Below are 25,087 nucleotides of genomic sequence, written 5' to 3'. Positions count from 1 at the left end.
TTAAAAAAGAAGCCATTTTAGTTCTTCTATTTCAATACCTTATTGGAACCCCTTACAAATATTACCATTGAAGTTATTATTGTGACAAATATTATTGGAAATGGTTCCATCAAATTAAACTGAAGTGAATCATTAAATCATGTTTGACTACATACAAATCCAACAATAAGTTATCACTTTAGCAGATTCCACCATCTTATTTGATATGAGGTTTTAAAGAAAAATAAGCAATTTGTACAGTTAAATAAACATTTTGCCTAAGAATTTAAAAAATTAAACTAAACGTAAACTTGTATCATAAACTTGTTTATGCTGTCCTTTTGGTGTTCTAAATACTGTTGAAAAAGTCTTTCAAGATCTCGTCCTCACGTGCCTCATAAGTTATGGACCGTTTAAAGGAGCGAAAACCGTTTTTAAGTTATTACCTCCATTTCTATAGATCCAAAACCTTTACCAAAGCTGTCTCCTGTCAAACATACAATTTGCTATAATTTATTCAATTTTTTGAAACTAAATTAATAGTAAAAGAATTAAAATAAGTACAACAAAATTTAATTTTTCTTTAAAATGTATTTTATTAACCTGTTATCTAATTTTAACCATATCTTTTATCAAATTCAATAATAGTTTGGGCTTGGTTATGAACCTCAGCAACATGGATGGGTGCTCAAGGATGAATATCTGGAGACAATAAGTATAATTTTATCACTTTAGCTTTAAATGAATCATTTGATCTGATGTTTTATAATTCGAACTATAAATTTGGTGTACTAGCGTACACTACTGGTTGCAGAAAAAAAGGAGTTGATGTTAAGTTTTCAGGAATTCATTTTGTAGCACCCTTGTTATTAAAAATAGAAACGGTTAATATGCTGATGGGATGCTCCTTTTTACGCTAATTCCACTTTCTTTAGATCTAAGCTTTACCCAAGTTGTGAATAGAATTTGGTTTGATTTGTGTCTTAATTAAATTTTTATAGATAGATGGTAAAAAGAGGGCAAAGCTCAACATTATATATCTTAATATCTCTCATTCCCATGCTTGATCTTTGTTCGCCTAATTTTACTTGACTAATCAATATTTTTATTGATTTTCAAGCAGATCCATCAAACTATTGCGATGAATATCGAATTTTAAAATTTATTAATTTAAACAATGAATTAAACTGCTTATTAAAATAAAATTAAATAAATTAAATAATAAGTAAAATAATTCTTTTTTACAATTTTGATGTATTTCATTTTTATGAGACTCAAATTAAAAAAAAAAAACATTTTGCCGATTTTGCACGCAAGCCTTGTGTCTACAAAATTAAGATTCTGAAAGTCTGTAAGACGATGTGCAAGTTTCATTAAAAATATAAAACAAAACATTCAAACTTATGTTTTTAATGATCGCTAGTTATAATTAAATAATAATATGTCATGTTAAAAAAATCAAATTAAAAAAGGTTCGCAATTGTAATAATTTTTAATAATAATTAGTTTTGTAATCAAAAAAGTGAAATGGGTTCGATCGGAGTACAAGAAAAAAAGAATACCTTCCATTAAAACGATTTGGTTCTGAAAATTAAAAATCAACTGTTCCTTTAAAATATTAATATGAATGAAAAATAAAAATAAATTAGGGGAAAAGTTAAACATTAAATGAAAAAATTTAGTAAACACATCAAAAATATTTAAAAAAAAAAGTAGCTATGCTGATTACTTCCAATCTGTGCCCGTCTGTTAAAATTTCTAAGGCCTTACAAAAGAACCGTTTGTGTAACATTAAACAATTCAAAGCTAATATCTTTCTTTGATTGAAAACCATTTTTCGCATATTATTGCCGAGATATTTTAGTCAAAAACTAATTATTCTTAAAAATGTTTAGAAACATGTTAGAAAAATCGTTTTGATTTTTTTTTTCTTTTGAATTCAATAATTTGAAAATTCGACGTTTCAAGGTTCCTGAAATCTAAATCAAAGATTTTTAAATAGATATCTGTATGTGCCTGTGAATTTGCATTTGGACGTCTGTACGTCCTGAAAGCTTTTTTTCGTCGTTCATATTTTAATAACCAGTAGAGATATGGACTACACGTACATTTTTTGTATAGATAATGTTGGTAATGATTTGATGTTTCAACAAAATTCAATTAAAACCAATTTTTTTTTTTACAAAACACGAAACCCTAAAAAAATATCTCACACGAAATGTTGGTGTTAATATTACACCCAAAACGAGTCACTGATTTTGGTCCAGAGGCATAATTGGAACCGTTTTCTTCGAAAATGAGCAAGGAGAGGCCGTTAAAGTCAAAAGCGATCGTTATCGGACTATGTTTAAGGATTTTTTGTTCAATTGAAGAGGAGTAAATTTTAAACATTAGTTTTCAACAGAATGTCGCTACGTGCCACACAACCGCCCATTTAAAAAAAAATAAGTTATTTGGCGATCCCTATATAATTTTGTTTCAAATTTGAAGTTTTTTGATTAAAGTTATAAAAAGTAAATTGTAGGCTTTTATAAAATCAAAAGAAAAACAACATCTCTTAATTTTTGAATGGTCAAATTTCTTAATCATCTTTTTTTGAAAATTTTTGTGAAATATTTACAGAATAGTTCGTGAAAAGTTACATATGTTTTATTTTTCAATATATATCTTTTATTTTTTAATAACTACCAACAAAATCATTTAAGACAGTTTAAATATACACAATATTAATCTTTTATCAAGTGTAGATCCAGACTTTTAACCGGTGGTCACTTCTTTGACATAAAACCGAGTTTGTGAGCACATCTTAAAATGTTAAAAATGGAGGCTGACAAAATTAAAAATAACATATTATGTTAATTACAAAAAAGAGAGCCAATTTTTGTTACTTGATTTTTTAAAACACTGTTTTCCAGCAAGGTGTGGTCCATCTATTACATTTACATATGAAAACATTCTAAGATCCCAAGATCCTTTTTAAGAGCTAAACTCCAATAATTAAGAGAGGTTTTGGATATATTTCATGCAGAAATATTAGAAATTGATTAGAAAATAATATACGTAATAAATACGAAGAACGGTACAAAGATTAAGATGCAAAAAAGCTAGATTATGTGAAGGTTTGTTAGAACAATTTGATCTGTTTTCCTAGTAAAATAAAACAGATTTTTGGAATGATGTCTGTGCGTGCATGTTTACGTACGTTCGTACGTCCGTTCGTTCGCTCGTTTTTTACGATGTCCATAGCTCATAAACTAGTAGAGATATCGAATTCAAATAAATGTTGTTATAATAATGCAGAACGATGCAGAAAGGGCTCTCAAGAAAATTAAGTGAGTTGTTTTTTAAACCATAGCAGTTTAAAAAAATGCTGAACATTTTGGTTAACCCTAAATATCTTACGAAACAAAAACGCTAGAGACTAGAACTAAATTTTATATAATAAATTTGGTATCACGAAATATTTTATGAAAAAAAATCCAATTCACGGTTTTATTTATAAATAAAAAAAACTGAAACAAAATTGTCATCTAGAAACAAATTTTACGAATAAATTCAAAAATTTGAGATCATGGATTCCAAATTGTTTTGAATTATTAAAAAAAATATTGTTTTCAACATTTTGAAAAATTTTAAGGAAAATCGAATTGATATGTTTTTATTTTTTCCAAAAAAAAACCGAAACTAAAATTAACAAAAGTTGGTAAAAATTAATTTTCGACTCATATCTTTTCAAACCTTTGAGGTATTGGATTTAAACTACTTTAATTTTTAAAAAATCTTGTTGTCAACATTCAGTAAAGTTTTGAGAAAATCGAATTAACAGTTCTTTTTTTATAAGGAATAAAAACCTAACAAAAATATTACTCAAAGTTGTTGAAAATTGATTTTCGACTTAAATATCATTTAAAACCTTTGAGATATTGGATTTGAACTAATTTAATTTTTAAAAAATCTTGTTGAATTGACAGTTTCCTTATAAAAAAAAAACTTAACAAAAGTTAGTAAAAATAGATTTTCGACTGAAATGTCTTTTCAAAAAATTGAGAGTATTGCTCCCAGCTAATTTTTACTTATAAATAATATTGTTTTAAACATTCGGAAAAATGTTGAAAAAATCTAATTGACAATTTTCTTACACAAAATAAAAACCTAAATAAAAAATGTTAATAACTGATTTACGGCTCAATTATCTTTTCAATACTTTGAGATATTAGCCTCAAAGTACTTTTATCTTTTAAAAAATATTGTTGAGAAAAATCCAATTGAAAGTTTTTTACGAAAAATAAAAGCTTAAACAAAAACAATACTAAAAGATTAGTAAAAATTTACTTTCGACTCAAATACTTTTTTAAAATTTAAAAATATTGTCTTTAAACTTTTTTTATTTCACAGACAATATTGTTTTCGACATTCAGTAGTTTTTATATCTGCAAAAAATAGTACGCAAATTTGGTAAAAATTGGTTTTCGGTTCTTGATTTCTCTCAAATTAATTTCATTCGTACAATTTGTAAAAATTTAAGAAATGCTAATAAAATTGGTAAAATTTGTTTGTCGACTAAAAATCTATTTTACAAAACTATATTTTCAAACTAAACTATATCCTTATATGAAAAATATTGTTGTTAATTTTAAAACTTCTAAGCAAGACAAATCGACAGACGGAATGGAAAGTTATCAGTGTGGGCGTGTCCCAGCCTCTTTTTATTTTATTACTATCATTTTCAGTCTTTTTACTCGTAGATTGGAGCTTATTCTAGAAGACAAATTCTATAAAAATTAATATTATTTAAAATGGATTAAACAATACTTAACAATCGGAGAACAAATATGATTGTTTCATGAATTCAAATAAACAGGAGTTTTAAGCTACACAATTTCTTTAAACATTCAAAACTACTAAAATTTCAATTCTAAACAATTTTAAACATATTCACGTCAAAAAGTAGATTACTTTAATTTGTTAAGATATTACAAGTTTTTGTATTTAATAGATAATCAATTTTTAATACAAAAAAAAACCTGTTAAGAGAGCCTAACATTTTGTATTTGCGTTAAAAAAATAAGAAAGAATTGTAGACGAGTATTAAAAAATACCTTCTGCTCAGAATACAATTATTTAATATATTATTCGACAATTTTTCTTGAGAACCTAAATAGTCTTTCCTCAGAAATGTTCTTAATAAAATAATAACTAAAGTTTTGTATTCAAATTTGTATGGCTGATATGTATCCCCCTTGGGATCCTCAATTGCTCAAAAGTTGATGAATATATTGGCGCGATTGGAATAGACCTGGATTTAAATTCATACTGTGTTCTTGGTCTACAGTTCTCAGTTAAAAGTAAGACTCTTAGCCACAAATTGGGAACCACTTAAATGTAAATAATAAATAAATAATTTGAAATACAAGTCTGATCATATTCAAAAACGCTATACGATAAGGTTGGAATACGAGTACACAAATTTGAATTATCAAATTTAAAAGTTGGTTTTGAGGTCAAATTGAATAATTTAGAGCATACTTCTAGGCATTAAACACGTCTTAATCAGCCATTATTTAACTATGCGAAACTAAGCCAAGGGAAATAGGTAAACTCATCCATCTGAAACTAATTCCCTATCTATTAAAATTAATCCAAAAGACTATGTTGACACTTAGATACCCATTGTGGAAATATCTTTCTTATCACTTCACACATTTCAAACCCCCAAGCCCCAATAGAGAAAAGATAAATAAAAACTTCGAAAAACAACAACATATCATCACACCTGATAGGTACTTGAATGACTCTCAAGTTCTCAACCTTATAACAACTTGGATAAAAACAATAACAACTAATCAAAAAACAGAACAACACCAAAAACAAAAGAACAAAAAAAAACAATAACTTTAATGTAAACAATATTAAAATTTTTACAACAACAAAGTACCACAATCTGTTATAATTATTCTCACTCGTCGTCAAAACTGAGAGACCATACATTTTTATTGTGTTGAGTTATTTTTGGCCTATGTTTCACTCGTATAGAAAAATCTTCTTTCGATGCAAGTTTAAACTCAGAAAAACAGGTATTTTGAGCTAAAGGTAAAACCGCAAAAACCAACAGAATCCAGCTCACAACTCGCAAGCGCCCTGCCCTGACTGAGACTGAGAGTCAGTCTTGTCTGACTTGTTAGTCCAAGACACCAATTCAAACAGTTCGGTCGTTTAAAAGCTCTAATTTTTACTTACCTACCTTCTTGCAGCTTTGATATGGATGCCGGTTCAAGCCATCCATCAGCTAGATAGCCAGCCATTATAGCTTTAGCAGCCATGCAATTGTAAATACCGCGTTCCGTTCGTCTTGAGTGGATTTGGAAGCGTGCGTTTTGTTTGATATTTTAAAAGTCACAGCAGACGATATTCATTAGGCCTTGACGGCTCAGCTTCGTCGGTTTTTCAGCAAAGTTGTAAAAGAAAACAAAATATTGTACTTTTGACCCAAATTTTTGGGCAAAATATTGTTTTGAGTGGGTCTGTTTGTTTTTGACGTTTCATACGGAATTACAACTTTTAGCACGAGGTTAAGAGTCGTCCTTTGAGTGTTTTTTGTTGGCTTAATTGGTTTCTGAAATGAAATAAATAAATTTTAATTATGATTAAAGTGCTAATAAAATATTTTAATTGTTTTTAAATAAATAAATAAATTTTAAAAATTCATAATTTCAATAATTTGCTGTTTGTGTTTAAGTGAGCCGACATCCGATAGACGGTCATTGGATGGTGTGATTTGTGATTTGTTAACCTTTTTTGGTTGGTTATTAAATTAATTGATTATTCCAAGCGGTTACTGAACGATAACTTTGGTATAGGTAAGTGTTCTTTGGAATATTTTAATATTAGTAGGTTTTCGAATACGTGCTCTGAAATTAGATCGTTTAATTTTCTATGTCAAAGATAATTAATTTGAGTTCCTATAAATGTATAAACGGGACGTGTAATTAACAATCGTAAGCTGACCTTGTTACTTCTTCTTTTGTGTGTTAAAAGTGTAAACATAACAAAACGTTGTGTACCTATAATTGAGCTTGGGTGACTTACCTAATATTTCCGCTAAGTGCGTTGGTAAATGTCATTGGTATCTACATACACACAGGGTGTTGGCTTGTTTTTATCAAAAATAAAAAAAAAAAAAAACAAACTTAAATAGTTCAATGACATTTTCATTAAGTTGATAAAACAGAGTTTTATTATGGTTCAAGGCTAGTTTTTAATTTTTCTGTGCTTTCAAGGGTAAACAAAATTGAGACCGGTGTTCAGATACCGATCAGAAATCTCGATCAGGATTTAATTTCTCAGGTTACATTATTATCAACAGAAGTTAACAATTATAAGGACTTCCTTAAGAAAACTGAAAAAAGACAGGAAGCAATTCCTTTAAAACTTAAAAAATAAATCTTAGAGGTGTCGAATTTCGGAATGAAATGAAGCATTTTACTGAACTCAAACTTTCCAGTCTGCTTTTCGTTAGTGTATTAAATTTCACAACGTGTGGCGTTAATATGATTTTAGTCATTTTTATGTTGTTATAATTTTGGGTCAAATGTTTTGAAGGGCTTCATTCAATAGTGTTATGCATTTTATGATGGATTTAACAGACATTTTTTTTTTTTCAAAAACACAGGTTTTAAATCAGATACATTTTAAATTCTGACTTTAATACTGCACAGATAAATTTGTCCTGAGGCACCTTGATTTCTTGATGTGAAAAGCTTTAAACAGTCCTACACTTAAAAAGTTTCCAGCTTAAGGTTGAAATCCTGGAAATAATTGGTTGTAGAAAAATTTCAAGATCACCCAATTAAAATGCTGAAATTTGTTGAAATTATATAAAACTGAACAGCTTCCGTAATGCAATTGATTTCAATGTTTTGAAGTCTTTTCAAAAACAATGATTTTATTGAATTTCATAGCTGATGTCGTACAACAGTCTAAAATTTTGTATATATGTATTTGGTTTAAATTTTACTGACAAATGTTTCCCAAGAAAACAAAGTGTCCCCATTATTTTTATGATGATCACAATTTAGTGATTGATAAGTAAGTTTCAAAACATACATGGAGGCAGCCTCAGCTATATCAATTTAAATCGACTCAACAATTTTAAAAATGTTTGTGTAATGCCTGTTTATCTTTTCATTAACTGCCCTTCCACACATGTTTCGTTTATATCTATTAGTTTGTAATTGTTTGAAAAAACACATGTACCTATGAAGTCATAAACCTTAATTTGTTTTCGAACAACCTTCAAAAAATCCAGATAACAATTAAAACATGAGACCGAAAATTCTATTTGTTCAATAAATAATAAAAGAAATCGAATTGGTAACGGTTACCTATTCTTGTTTTACTCCAAATATGAGTTTAGTAAGTGCGCTAACTTATTGTTACTTTATTTTTGTATAAATAAGGTTTATTAGCTCAAGACAATTTAATATACTTTTATTTAAGTTATCCAAAATCAAAAAAAAAAAAAATATTTTTTATTGAAACAAAAATATTTTTCAATATTTTGTTTAAAAATTTGTAATTTTTAATATTTTTCGAAAACAAAATTTTGCCATTTCTCGACGTTTCAAAGGTCGTTAAAAATAGAGTCTGAATCCCTTTATTTCGAATAGTTTTCTACTATCAATTTTCATCTTTTTTGACATTTTGGTTATAGTTTTTAAAAAAGTCCAATTGCGTTTGTCAACACATATAAAAAAATTTCATCAATTCTTTTTTCTCTATACTCTTTTCTCAATATTGTCAACTTTTAGTAAAACTTTTTGGAATGTAATTTTAAAAATATTTTGAACTCAAGCATATTAAGAATAAAATTCAAAAACATCTGCCCATTTTCGTTGTATCAGACATTTATTTTAGGATTTAGCTTTGAAATTCTTACTTTTTTGAAATACTAAATACGTTTTTGTGTTTTCATAGAATTCTTTTAAGATTGGTGTTATTAAATTTTTTGATAAATAAACTCATTATTTGTGTTAAACTAAAAATCTTTTCTTGAATAAAGACCAATAAAAATTGGTTTCGATTTGATTTTTTCAAGGTTTCTTGAAACTTGAATCATTAATTCAGATATTAATATCTATCTTATGATGCATTCAATTTTTTTATGATAGAAACTACTATGAAAATTGCAACAATTTTGATCAGAGTTTAGTATTTTTAAACATTCATAGTAAGTAAATACAATAAATTTCAAAAACAATTGTTTAGTATACTTAGCATTGCGTGAAAAAAAATATTTTATAGAAAAAACATACTCAAATTATATGTTTTGAATGACACCATATAATTTTCTTGGGAGCGTTTTAATAACTTAATAAACGCTTTTTAATGTTTTTTTGCTAACATACTGATAAAATGCTTATAAGATTACAAAACACAGAAAAATAAAAATTCATATACGTCCATAAATGTGTATTAATTAAAAACTTTAAATGCAAACTATAAAAATTTCAAGTCGTGGAATTTTTTAATTATAATTTTAGAACTCAGTCATGTAAGGTTTGGTCTTGCGTTCATACATACAGGGTGTTTTTTAAAGGGGTATCGAGTTTGAAATGAAATAAAACTGAGATGATTGTTTTAAATTGACATGAACATTTTTTTATTTGAAAGATTATATTCTTGTATTCAAAATTAAATATGATTTTCATGAAAATAACTTTATTTGAATGATTATCTTACCTTTACCTTGCAAGCTTGTAAAACAATCAGCACATACAAATTTAATAAAAGAAAGAATTTAAAAATTAATAAATGTACACATCGAAATTCCATAAATAAATAGGCTGGCGTGCAACCCACACTGATAACTTTCGAATTGTACACTCTGTCGATTTGTCTTAAACTTAAATAAAATATTAAATATGTCAATAGTTTGTATAAGATAACAAAATTGAAGTCAATATCTTTCTTTGTTCTCCTAACGCTTAAGTCGAAAACCATTTTTATAAGTTTATTTAGTTGTTTTTGTAGGTTTTCGTGCTTTGTAAAAGAAGTTGTTAAATTAATTTATCTCAAAATACCTTAAATATAAGTTAGCAACAGTATTTTCCATACGGTAAAATTAGTTTGATTTCAATGACTGTTGTTGTTTCCGACAATCTTAGTCGAAAACCAATTTTTGTAGCATTTTTTGAAAGTTTTTACTTCTTATATAAGATTTTCCTAAGACCATTATCTTACGTTGTTACACAATTTAGCACAGAATGAATCGAACATCAATTTTCCCATTTTAAGTTTTTGAGTTTTTGTAATAGGTCCGATTTGAATTGAATATTTTGACATTTATTGACGTTTCAAGGTCCCTAGAATCTAAAAAAAAGACATTTAGAGAGATAACTATGCGAGGGAGTGTACGTACGTCCGTGAGTTCGGGAAACTTTTTTCGTCCTCCTTATCTCAAGAACCAATAAAGATATCAACTTCAAATACATTTTAATTGTGCAGATAATAATGCAATTTTGAGAAAAAAAAAAAACATTACTAAAGCTAGGTATAAATTGATTTTCGACTCAAGTATATAAACATTTTTTGTTTAAACCAATTTCATGTTTCAAAAAAATCAGTAAAATGTTTATAAAAATAAAAGTCAGTTTTTTTTCATAAAAATTAAAATTTATAAAAAACAGTAACAACAATTTTTATAAATTAATATTCGATTCTAGATATTACGTGAATAAATAAAAGTATGTACTTCAAATGGTTATTGTTGTTAGAAAAATAAAATCTTCATTTGTTTATATAAGAAATAAAAACTTTCAAAAAAATGCTACTAAAATTGGTAAAAATTCGTTTTCGACTAAAATTTTCGTAAAAAAAAATTGATTTTAAAATCAAGCTATTTCATCATATGCAAAATGTTGTCTGTAATTTCTAATTCATCTTCTAGAAAAAATCAACGAACAACTTTTTAACAAAACACGAAAACCTACAAAAACAAAAAAAACTTAAAAGAAAAGGTTTTCGACTCAAGTATTAAGAGAACAAAAAGAAAGATATTGATTCAAATTATTACAGTTTTAAACAAGTCAAATTAGACAGACGGGGGAAGATAATTATGGGTTTTTTTCCCAAGTGTTTTTGATTTATAGAAAGACACAGTTTATTGAATTTATTTCAAAATTATACTAATTTCTTATCGCGTCACATTATTTAATAAAGATAGATAGATACAGATTTTATTCAATTGAAGTAAAATTTACATTACACACCAAAAATGTTTACAAAAATCATTATAGCTGGCAATCGCCGTCTGCCAGATTGACAACAAAACACAATGGCTGTAAAAAGCCCTCAATATAATTACTTTTATTAGATATATAGATTACATGATAGATTACAAATAATTAAAAAAAAAACATTGAATAGAAACACAAAAAAATATGTTCATTCATTATAGCACTTTTATATCTAAGCGCAGTTTTGCAAAATTCGTAAAGATTGACAACATTCATTTCATTCAATAAACTTATCACTTCATCTTCCGATAGAAAGTCTTTTCTTAATACATTCCTTCTGATTTCTCTAATAATAGGGCATTTTCCCAAGAAGTGGACAATATCCTTTCTTTCTGATAGATTTCACATATTATACTCTAAGGGTAACTCAGGTCTGTGTGGAATGAAATTTAAATGTATTAGTTGACTACGTAGCCTGACCATCATAGAAATCTCACGGACATTAATGGAATCCTTAAAATAGTTGTTCTCTCCAACGTTATAATTTCATCTGCTGTAAGTTGTTCTGTAAAAAAGAATTAGACGCTTCAGCAATACATTCAGCCCTACTTATCTAATCAACATTGAAATGACTTCATGCAAGATGTTTTTAGCTGTTGTTAAATCCTCGATGGGTAAATTAAAATTAATTTGACATTCCTCAGCAAGATCTTGCCACTCTCGATACCAACTGTTTTGATCTTCTATGGCTATTGTGGCCACTTTGTTCACGAAACGTGAATCATTCATTCTAAAAAGGTTAAGCAAGAAGTCCGCTTGCAACTTAAATGTTTTTATAAACAAAGAAGAGAGACCCGTTTCCAGCATTATTACGTAGTTTGGCGTATTTTTCGGCAATTGAAATATTCTTTTTATATATAAAGTGCGTTAGGAGTTTTTCAACCAAATTGAACTTTTTACAACCCCATACCTGCGATCCATATAAAAGTATGCTCCAGCTACTGCTCCAAACACTTTAAACTTGCTACTATGTGCTATACACTTATTCATGAAGCATTGTTTCCAGGTCATATTAATAGCAGTTTTTGCCTTAACCAATTTCTCCTTCAAGTGTTTACTGTTTATCCATATTATTTGTAACACTAATGCCAAGGTATTTGTATACTCGCACACATTCAATATTTTCGCGGTTATAGCTCCATTTTTCATTTGATGCATTACGTATACCACCATTTTTAACAACCACAACCTTGGTTTTATCTGGTAAACTCTGTTAATCATGAGCTGCAAAGTTTCCGGTGATTGCGCAAACATGACTATATTATCTGTGAACAGAAGTGCCTTAGTCCTCATCCCTACGAAATCCACTCCACCCGGCAGGAAGTCTAAAAGGTAATCAATGGATAATGCAAAGAAAGTAGGGCTTAATGTACAACCTTGTCTCACTCCCGATGAATTTTCAAACCAGTCTGAAAGTTCTTCACCAGTTCATACAGCCCCCCTTGTTCCTCTCTCTCTGCCAAGCTCCTGAATATAGAAACATTATCTATTGCTGAATATCCTAGTCTAAATCCAGCCTGGAACTCCCTCAGAAAGTCTGCGGTCTCAATCCAACTAACAAGACGCTTATGGATCATCGTTGTAAATATCTTGTAAGATCAAATAACGATCCTTTTTTGTGGATTGGAAATATATTAGCATTATTTAATATATGAACATTTGTATTAAAGTCACTGGCGTTATTTGTTCGTGAGGTTAATTCAAATATTCTTGATAGTCCTTTCTGCATTATTATCTGTATAACAACATATATTTGAATTCGATATATCTACTGGTTCTTGAGATATGGACGACGAAAATAGATTCCGAAACATACGGAATTCCGAATGTACAAACGCACGTGAACACTCACAGAAAAATGTATAAAAATATTTTATTTAGACTCTAGGAAAATAAGACAAAAATTGAAATTTTTAAATTGAAAAATCGGACCGATTACAATAACTTCCTATAGGATGTTAATAATAAATGATCTCATAATACATTTATATATTTATAACTAATTAAAACTTGTGGTTAAAATAATTTTATTTATTATATTAGTTGATTGAAAAACTACCTCAACTTTGACCTGACCACTGATTTTGTTTTTAATTTTAAAATATTGTGAATGTTTTAAGGCGAAATCAATTTTTTCGACTCAAGTAAATAATTTCGTTACATTAAAATTGGCACAAAAAAGCAGTTAGATAGATATTTTATTTTAATTGGCAAAGATAAAGTTACAGAGTTAACAGTATTTTTAAGTCATTGCACAGCACAGAGATATGATATCAAATTTTGTTTTACTACTAAAAAATAATAATTAGTTTTTAAACATCATGTGAATATCTTAATGAAGGAAGTTTGAAGGAAAACATTGCAAAGAAAAACATTCATTCGAATTTTATTTATAATTATATCATAGATAGGGTTTGGTATGATTTAATAGAAACTAATTTCGAATGATTTATTTTATCAGTGAAAAAATAAATATATAAATAAATAGGCAAACAAAAATAAATAAATACACGAATTAATAAATAAATACATAAGTAAATAAATAAATAAATACAAAAAAATCAATTAGTTTCGTATTTTTAAATAGGTTCTTCATTAAGAATAAAATGATGATAAATAACTATTCCTTTATAATTTATATCGTCTATCCGAATTGACCTCCCAAACTAATTCAAACAATCTCATGATAAGATAAATCATACTTTAAACTTTTTTTTCTATCATACATTTTTCTACCCACTGTATGCATATTGAAATAAATTTAATTCACACATAATAATGCCCGCATCAGAAAATGATAACAAAAGTACTTACCTAGTTTTACCTGAACAAAATTGCTTTTTTGAATAATGGTTCATTTATTAGATGATAAAATTCATTTTCCGGGGTGAGAAGGGGCAACAGTATAGCAACAAAAAAAATATAAAAAAGTAAAAAAAACAATGAAAACGACATCAATTGTATTGTTGTTGTAAAATTAAATTACAAAAAGAGAGTCTTGATTTGCTAGTTTGCCTATGATTTGTCTTTTTTTTTGATTGGCCTTAAATGACCCACGCTAATTACGTTGAACAATTTCATATAATTGTCTGCCATTTCCGACAGCGTGTTCAGATGTTCAGTGGGTTGTTTGTGCAATCCATAACCTTTTGATATGCATTTTTATTTCAGGTTTTTATCTCACGTGGATTCACATCTTTTCAAGAATAAATCAGAATTAATACTACGAGGTTCAGTATACTTGCATTCGAAATAATAATAAATCAAAGTTGATTCCCATTGAATTTACAATGAGCATTACAAATAAAAGAATGATAAAGATAAAATACCTAAAGATAAAGGGGATTCAGTTTTGTATATTTATGAATATCCTTGATTGAGAATAAAATTAGTAAAAAAAAAAAAACAATGTTTAAAAATAATAATTTAATTACATGTGGTAAAATTTATTTTTACATCATCATAAGACGGGTTGTAACTTTAATTATTTTAAATTTTCTATTTCTGTACTGTTCGAGTCGAGACTTATGGGAACAGAACTGGTTTTGATTTACTTACCTCAAGCCAGCAGCCAACTGGCTTAAGCTATTATGCAAGTCTTGTCTAACGTATATACTACGACGACGCGAGCCACTGACGTCTATATGGAAATACCAGTGCAGCAAGCTTTTCAGAAACTCGCAAGCTGAAAAGTAGGTAAATGGCTATTTGGACTTTGACGATTTCCATAATTCTGTTTCTATACACACACAAAAATATCTTGTAACGAGAAATAGTTTAAACAAAATTACAAGAAAATTGCAAGTTGCAATTAAAATTGTACAAAGTTTCATTTTTTAATGATTTGCCGTTCTTTTTACTAAATGCAGTTACTGCAACATAGTAAAATTTCTTGATGGCCTTGATGGTACAATGTACGGTGAGCAATCTTATAAATGTAGATCATTTGAATAAAAAGACGATTTGTTAATTTGTTTTTGTTGAATACTTTAAATATATATATTTTATATCGTTTAACAATTTCAAATCAAGTTTATTTTAATGGAAAAAAATTAAAACATATTGAATATAATTTATTCAAATAAACGTAGTTTTGCAGGTATTTTAAGTTTGATAGAGACCCAGACAATTTTAAAAATAGATCTTGTGTTAATTAATACAAAATTATTTTTTATTTTTTTTTTAATTGCATATATTTTATGTAAATACTTATTTATTTTATGAATCAAAAGAGTTTATGGAAAAATAATAATGTATTTTATTTATATTAAAATATTTGATCTTTTCAAGGTTATTTGCCAAAATAGTAAAATAGGTTAATGGAAATGTGTTCTGTTTATACTTATAAGTGTTGCTTCGTTTCTTTTCAACTTTGATACTCAATAAGGTGTTTTGATTTATGAAAAAGTTGATAAAATGTAAATACGAAAATATAATGGGATGCGACCTCTATTGATAACTTTCTTTTGTTACAAAGAAAAACAATTCATTTTATTAACTTCCAATAGGCTTTTGTTGTAATCGGTTCAATTTGTCGGATTGATCATTTTTACTTCCCAACTTGTCAGGGTCACTAGAAAAAAAAAAATAAATTGGGTGGCGCAACAGTCCGTTGAGAACCAGGGCCTAGTGACTTACAACTCGCAACCATTCCTGTGTGCGAGTACTGTTTTCAGGAATGGAAGGGGCCTACAATTTAAGGCCGAATCCGAACGGCTAATTTGAGAAAGCACTTTTTCATGACAAGAATTACTCTTGAAGGAATTGTCAATTCCTCGCAAGAGGCAGTACCCGCGAAATTAATTTTTTAAATTAAGGTGACACAGGCAGGGATTGAACCCAAGACCCCTTGCATGACAGTCCAACGCACTAACCATCATGCCAGGGTCACTAGAAACTAAATGAAATTTTGAGGAAAATTTAATACCAAATTTTGTATTCAAATCTAAACAATTTACTAAGTAGCTATTTGCTAAGTGATTTCAAAATTTTGAACCATTCTGTTCGTTTGTCTAGGTAATAATTGCTTATTACCTTTTATTACACAACGAGTATCCAAACATGTCTAAAAAGTGATAGTTCGTGAACATAAACAAAACAAACACAAACGGATCTATTCATTGAAATTGCCAACTGTAGATTGTTTTTATATGATTTCAATTTGTAAGTTTAATACTTACATATATCACCCTTAAGTATATCTCTCCCCAAAAATGAATGTAGACATAGAATACTTGTAATTCGGGCGAAAACTAAGGGGCCAGTTAGAAGTTTTCATCATTGAAATCAGTTATTGGAATTTTATTTACTGTTTGGCGATAGCTTTCATTGAAAATTTCTGTCATTGGAAACACATTTCCTCATTAGATTCAAGTATTTCCTGATTAAAATAATACATTTAAGGTTAGAGTTGATCATTGAATATTCAACTAACAGGTGAGAATACAAAGAAAATTTAACAATTTTAAGAATCAGCTGTAGAATAAAACGATTTCATCATTGAAATATGAAAAATTAACAAATTTCTATTAGTTTTGCGTTAAATAATGTATTTTTTTAGTACAAAAAATCTAAAATTCGTCAGTTTTATTTTTACACCACAAATAACAAATGTAACTCTCTAAATTCCTTTTAAATGAAGAAAATCAATGATAGTTATAACTGGGTGCGACTAAGCCTACCATTTGTAATTTGGTCTATGGTCTTGTTTAGGTTTTCAAACTAAGAACCTAAAGAATGAACCTTTTCAAATTTATACTTAAGAGGCTTATAGTATAATTCTTCATCATTTAGCTCTTCGATGACTAAAGGCATCGCACTTTTCTGCAGAATTTCGACCCTTTAAATATTTTGAAATTTTGATCTTTCGGAAAAAATTGTATTATTTAAAACAAAAAAAATGTAGTTCAATAATTATACAAAAAATGGCTTAACTTGCAAAGACATTTTTTAGGATGTTTAAAGTTAAAGAAGCCTTTCCGGAATTCCGATTTTAGTAAAATGTTGAAAGTTTAAATTTTGTAAAATCATCTTTTCAAATTTAGCTAAGTATACACCGTTGGAAGATCTCCAAATATTTGCCAAACTATCAAAAGTCTTCAAATAGCCTCCAATTTGGTGACACTTGCCAATTTTCTATCAAGTGAAAATAATCCGTTTATGAGATTGATTTATTTTTTCCAAATATTAGATAACTTTTCGGTAGAAAATCGGCTGATAATTGACGACAGTTTTGTATCTTCCAATCACTATTTATTTCTTTAAATGGTTGGAAGACTTTATAAAACAATAAAATTGGAAGACTCATTGGAAGTAAATTTGTTTGACAGACGACAGATTATATACAAATTTATTTAATAAGTAAAGACAACAGGTCGTGCAAAAACATTTAAAAAAATATAAACAAAAAGTGAAATAATAATAAAGAAAGCGAAAACGGGTACCTTGTAAAGTTTTCTAATGCTTCCAATAGTTTTGTATAACTTTGTTTTCGTTATTTTGTCAAACGGTTACTTCTTATTTCTTTCGATTTTCGTTTTTTTCATACTCTTTCTAAATCGTGTAGGATTTTGTAGTTGCTTCCTGCTCAAAAACTTTGTGCCAGTTTAAAATTGGTTGATGTTGTTTGGAAAGAACATATTCCAATTTGACAATTTTTTTCTGTCACTTTTTACAGCTGAAATTGGTTAAAATGTTTTGCAAAATATTTGCCAATATTGAAATTATTTTCAATCGTGTATAGTTTTCTTAAGGGAATTGGTGAAAATGGCTTTAAGGTTTTCCTAAATCGGTTACAGTTTTGAGCTTTTGTTTTTAAAATTTGGTAAGATTTTTATAAACATACAATCAACATATTTTTTACAAGCTACTACTGGCCTTTAATAATTCTTATTTGTTTGGGTTAAAATGGTTAAAATAAGTTTTAAACCAAAACTGTGTGGAGTAAAAGCTGTAAAGCTATATGGAATATCAAATTCAACAGTCCAATAATCAGCAAAGTATATAGTATTTTATTAAAAAATTGTGTCTCAACTCATCATTTGTGTAAATAGTTTTTGAGATAATGAACTACGAAAAAAATAAATAACAAAATCTTAAACAAGATTTAGTCTTTGAAAAATACGACACATTTATTGATTTATACCATGTTTGAATATTGAGTAACAGCAAACATTTTTCCTTTTTTATCGATCTTTAAAGCAAATTAATATTTAAAATTCTGCCAACAACAAAAATAATTATTAATAAAAAATACATATGTTCATTGAATAAATTAAAGTCAAGACTTTTCCCAAAAATTATTGATAAGCACTTTCGACACTTTCGTATCATAATTATTGTTTGAGTACATTAACCGCTCTGGTCCTTTTATTATTTAATTTATTAATATTTTGATTTATATGTGTCAATTTTTTTTTGAAATTCAGTCTACCTAATTTGATAAGATTACAAAAGCTGTCATGTTTTGATATAAAAACTTTTAAAATATACACCACAGACACAATGAGAAAGATATAATTTAAATAGGCAATTAATCGAATTTTGATTTGTTTTGTACAAGAAATCAAAAAAATATTAGTGTTGAAAACAATGCATTAAAAAAATGCATTTGGTAACTGTGCAACTGGCTACAAAGCTACAAATGTCTTTTAAAACATTTATTTAACGATAAAAAGTTTATGGTTTCCTTAAATAAATCACAACCTTATAACGCTTGTTGAACAAAACAAAAAAGATCTTTACCTATCGACGTTGAAACTTAAAAAGTGTATAGCTCTATTTTATCTGATTTTAAAAGAAGATACGGAAACTTTTTGATATATAAAAATGTTAAATATATAAACAGGCATTTACAAGATATTTTTGATTAAAATAGAAATTAATTTCAAAAGGACTTAAGTTTTTCTAAGCCAACATATTTCATTTGAACTTTTTTTTTCAACATGAACATGTCGTCATTTCCATCAAACCTATCGTCTATCTTGAAGAAAAACTAACTCAGGAAATGTACGAAAAAAAGAACCTTATAAATGTTTTATTTAAAAATTATATTTTATCTTAACATTGCCAAAATGTGACTTCTAAATTCCATTTCTTTTTGTTTAATTCTTATATGTTTAAAAAAAACTACTTTGATGTTAAGGAAATCTAAAGAAATTTTCTCTTAAATACTTAAGACGAAAAGGCTTTTAAAGAAATCGGAAAGTTGGAAAAAAAATATTTTTTTTTTTCAATTACATACTTTTGAATGTAATTGATTAATTTCAATGACTAAATACATTCAATAAAATAAGACCAATTATTTGCAATACAATTGCAATTATTATATCAATTCATTCATTCATTTATTTATTGATTGTAGATTAAGGTACAAAAGTATTACATCTTACCTACATTCTTAAGAGTTTAAGAACTTAACATTTTGTTCTTTTCAGCTTTCATACATTTGAATGCAATAAAAAATAGATGAATATATATTATATTAAATTAAGGGAAATTTCTACAAAACAAAACCTTTATGTAAGCATTAGTTTAATTGAAAACAAATGTAATGGATAAAATCATTACACAAAATGTTCAGCTCTTCCTCCTTTTAGGGAACAAAATAATGTTTATCTTACACAGGCAGAAAAGGCAAATATCTTCGCTCAAACTTTCAACCGCGACCATTCAGTGTCCGCTCATTTAGAGAGTTCGAAGATTCTGTAATTTTTCACATTAATTCCTAACAAGAGTTTAGTAAAAGGCTTGCTTAAGGACCTGAAAATAAAGAAATCTCCTGGAGATGATGTAATAAGCAACCAATTATTAAAAGTACTGCCTAAAAAAGGTGTAACTTTTTCAACTTTTATCTTCAATGTTTGTATTAAACACTTTTATTTTCCTGAGCAATGGAAAGTATCAAAGGTTACACCTATTGCCAAGGCTGGAAAACCTAAATATAGCTAATCAAGTTATAGGCCTATAAGTCTTCTACCAGGACCGACTCTTGCAACATATTGATGAAAGTAGCATATATCCAATTGAACAATTCGGATTTAGAGCAGGTCACTCCAGCTCCCACCAAGTCATTAGATTTAAAAAATATGTCAAAAACAATCTTGTTTTAAAAAATTCCACGAGTCTAGTTTTGTTAGGCATAGAAAAAGCCTTTGACACTGTTCGGCACGATCGACTCATCTTTAAGCTAATTTTGTTGAATTTTCCACGATGTCTTACCCAAATAATTAGGAATTTTTCTGAAAAACCGAAAGTTTTTTGTTATGTCTTCTTTATTTGACATTTCAATTGGTGTTACTCAAGGATCTATTTTGGGTCCCATTCTCTTTAACGTTTTCTTATCCGATCTTCGTAGGCTTAAAAATACTGAAATTGTAATGTTCGTGGACGACAAGTGTTTTTGCTCAAGGCGCATTTAACTACTTACAGTGTTCCCTCGATAAAGTAAGTTTCTTAAATTAGTGGAAAATTAAAGTTAATGTCGAAAAATGGCATGCGATTTAGCTATAAAGACATTTTGTTTTTCTAAATCTCAAAAATAATAAGTTACTTTATGTTTGATGCTTTGAATCAATAAATAAATAAATAAAGAAATCAATTACCTTGCCTGCACTTAAAAAGTATTTCGCTTAAGGACTTTATTAATCACATTGCAATTTTTTTTGCGATTACATGTAATTAGTAAAAGCACTTTTTTAATTTCAATTTCAAGTAATTAGAATTTTAGAATGTTCATTTTTCAATCACGAAATCAAAATATTTTCAGCTATGTAACGTGTGATTGTATTGAAAAAAAGGTCAACTAGTAACTACATATAATTAAAATGAAAGTTGAAATGAATAACAAAAAGTTATCATTGTTTCCTAACTCTGGCAGAAATCCTAAATTTTATTCTTAAATTTCTTTCTTTTTAATGCCATTACAATGAACATTATGGGATATTTTTATAAACAAAAGCAAATTTCTACATTTGTTTTTGGATTGGGCTTTCAACAGTTCAAACGTATCTAAGCATGAATCACGGTAAAGTATACATTAAAAAAACACAACCTAACCTGCTACAAGAATCAAGACATAAATGACTTTGCTTGAACTTTCATTAATAAATTATCTGCAATTAAAAAAGAAAAAAAAACACCAACTTTTTCCAGTTTTCATTAAATTCTCAACAATGTTTAACTTTGAATGTAATTTTATAAAATTCCCGGTATAAAATTAATTTATTAAATTTCCATGAGTAATCAGATATACAAAAGTTCTGATTTGTTTATTCTTAAATTGACGCTTATTTACACAAGAATTTTGGGGATGCACTGTCTAGATTAAGTTTGATTTTATGACGTAGGCCGTCGTCACCAAATATAGGCAGACGAGTATGACTTCAATTATTATCATTACTGGAAAATGTTATTTGTTAGAAAAAAAAACATCGATTGACTGTGACTCATGATGTTAGCATAAGAATAATCCAAGAATTATGATTGCTGCTTACAGTTATTATTCCTTTAAACAACTCATTTGTGGGATTTCCGATTCGCTAAAAATGACATCGACACTAAAGATTAGAAATACGTAGGAAAGAGGTATATAAAAGATTGCAAGTAATGAAAGAATTAAATTTGATTGCAAGCCTTCAACAAGATATAACGTTATATAATTACAGTGCAGACAAATTTCAGGATTCTATACTTAACTGATTACAGTGATAAATATTGTTTATAACATTAAAAAAGTCTAATTTAAAATCCAATAAAATAATGACCTGTTGTGTAAAGTAAATTTTAAATACCAAAGTAAGTACGAGTGGAAGATTATTAATATTTTTGTTTGCTTTTGCTCAACCAAAGATAGAAAGCTGTAAAGATATATCGATAAGATCTATCTTTGAAATTTAGATGTCATTTTTTGAGTATAACTGCTGGGGGTCTTTTATGTTTCCGATAAAAAAATAGGAAAACAATATTTATTCCTTTTAAAAATACTTATATCAACAAATAATGCAATAAATCTGTCCATAATGTTTTTTGATTGTTTATTAATAAATTCTTTACAGTTATTTTTATTTATTTATTTAATATTGATAATTGTGAAGAATAACAAATTAAAACAATTGAGGTTTATGGATGTTTTGTTTAGTCAAATGTAAATACCTACATAAGGTGCAGCGGTGAGAAATCGGAACAGAACATTTCGAAGTCTTGAAAGTTTCGGTTGAATTGAAGCTTGTTAATATTATAAAATATCTTCCCACTCAAAATGTGAATTAAGTGATTTATCATTAAAATAATGTGTATTCTGTTTAAAATAAAGTTATTATTAATTTATTTAAAACAAAAAACTTGGGTATAAGTTTTTCTGAAAATTTGGCATAACGAAGATAGTAGCAGAAGAATAGAAGTAAAAATACTATAATATCATCATATTAATAATATAAAATTAATTATAATATAACAACAACATTTTTAGTATCGTACCACTTATGTAATCGCAGTTTTCGAGTGATAGGTTGGAGTTTTTAAAAGTTGAAATTTGTCTAATTCTTTGGAGAAACATTTCATTATGTTTAAATTTCAGATCTTAATATTTCAACAAATGTTTGCTGTTATATACAAAATTTTCGCGGAAAGTGCAACAATATCTATAAAAAATATTTTATTTGACTTTTAAAAGCTTAACTAAAAAAATGTGTACAAAAAATAAAGTGTGCAAAAAATTTAAAAATTGTTAGAATAAATTTGTCAAAAATTACTAGAAAAATTGAAACTGTTTAATCAAACGTATTCTTAGTAAATGTACCATACACAATGGTTTTAAATTTGTTTCTTCATTCTAAAGTTATTAAAAACTGAAAAAATGTAATTTTCGATTTTTATAAATACAATATTTCGTTTTCAATATCTGAATTGAATTTGAACATAAAATTTGTAACATAAAATAGGAAGAAATTGTAATCGTTCCGAAAAATTTCTAGTCGTTTCAAGGGCTCATGAATATAAATCAAGACTTCTTACACAAATACTTTTATAAAAAAGTGAAAATTTAGTTGATCTGAAATATCTCTAGAACCCATAGCTCTGGGGACTTCAATTAAATTTGATATCATTTATTATGACGACATAATAAATTGGTTAAAATTTAAATAAAAAAAAGAAATACGTAATACCTAGGACACTTTGCCAGAAAAAATCATATAAACAAAAAACTAATTGTATGCATCAAATATTAACGTTTTTGACATCTGGTAAAATTTCTGGAAAAACTGATTGACAGTATTTTTGGTCAAAAAAATAAAAATATTACAAACTTATAATTAAAACTCGTTAAAAATTAATTATCGTCCAGAATATCCAGGTTCAATCAAAGATTGACCTACAATTTATAATCTACTTACTTTGTTCTTAAGGATTTTTACGATCTTTTAATTTTTAATATCTTTTTATTACAAAAAAAAGAAGAAGAAAGAAAAAAAGAAAGATGCGACACATACCGATAACTTCCCATCATTTCTGTCCATTTGTCTTAGTTGTTTTAGTGTTGGGTTAAAAAAGTTGTCAGTTGAATTATTCTTACAAATTTTAAAATTCCCAATAATATTTTTCATATAAAGAAATAGTTTAGTTTGAAAGTCAAAGATTTTTAATCGAAAACAAATTTTTAATAATGTTAGTAGCATTTATTAAATTTTAAAAAATTGGATGAATTAAATTAATTTAAGAAATATAAAAAACCGAACATTCATTTTTACCAAATTTGAGTACTTTTTTTTAGGTTTTTAATTTTTGGAAAAAAAAACTTCCAATTAGATTTTTCTCAAAATTTGAATGAATGTTGACAGCAATATTTTTTAAAAGATAAAAGTAGTTTAAAGCCAATATCTAAAACTTTTGAAAAGATATTTGAGTCGACAATCAATTTTTACCAACTTTTAATTTTTTAAGTTTTTATTTAAAAAAAAACTGCAAATTCGATTTTTCTCAAATTGATTTCGAATGTTAAAAACAATATTTCTTATAAAATAAAAAAAAATTGAAACCATAATCTCAAGTTTTTGAAAATATATTTAAATCGAAATTCAATTTTTACCAACTCTGAGTGATGTTTTTGTAGGTTTTAATATTTTATATAAAAAATACTGTCAATATTATTTTCTCAAAATTTTACCAGATGTTAAAAATGTTATTTTTAACTGCACAAAATTGTTTTGGAGATGAAATCATTATTGATTCGTAAAACTTTCGAAGTGATGCATTTTCTTTCAGTTTATTTGATTTATAAAAACAAACTGTTTTTTTTTGTTCTTTTTTTCGAAAATATACTGGTTTTGTACCACTTTACATTATATAATATACAATTTAATTCCGATCTCTGGCCTCATTCGATCGTAAGACATTGAGGGTAAACCAAAATACTCACCTTTTTTTAAACTCCTATGGTGAAAACCCCACCCACGCAATTTTCCTGAAAGCCCTGTCTGCATCTTTCTGCATTTTTAACTGTATAACAAAATTTATTTGAAGTCGATATCTCTTACGTACGTACGCACACAAATACAGAAATCTTTCTAAGAATCTTTTATTTCGACAAATCGGTGGTTTCTTATTGATTAATTATTTCTGGAAAAAAATATTGAAAACAAAATAACGGTTCAATGGGAGTACTCTTCTGAAGCTTAACAAAAATATTTTGTTGACTAAAATAAGCCAATTTAAAAATAAATTAGAGGATATTTTACAAAAATCTATCGGTTCTTTTTTCAGAAAATTCGAATTTTCGATTTTTGACCAAAACATTTGTATGGTGACTATTGGTATTT

General features: G+C 27.2%; 1 protein-coding gene across 1 annotated transcript in view; it reads left to right on the top strand.

Annotated features, from left to right (window-relative positions):
• Window positions 1-6,121: 6,121 nt before the first annotated feature.
• Window positions 6,122-25,087, top strand: part of LOC129939272 (protein rolling stone) — a 34,797-nt gene continuing 15,831 nt past the window's right edge. The window contains exon 1 of the mRNA XM_056047238.1: window positions 6,122-6,836. The gene's annotated coding sequence lies outside the window, so the exon portion shown is untranslated. The remainder of the gene's footprint in view (window positions 6,837-25,087) is intronic.

Source organism: Eupeodes corollae, chromosome 1, assembly GCF_945859685.1.
Source record: "Eupeodes corollae chromosome 1, idEupCoro1.1, whole genome shotgun sequence".
Lineage (NCBI taxonomy): Eukaryota > Metazoa > Arthropoda > Insecta > Diptera > Syrphidae > Eupeodes > Eupeodes corollae.
This window is presented reverse-complemented; position numbering and strand designations above follow the sequence as displayed.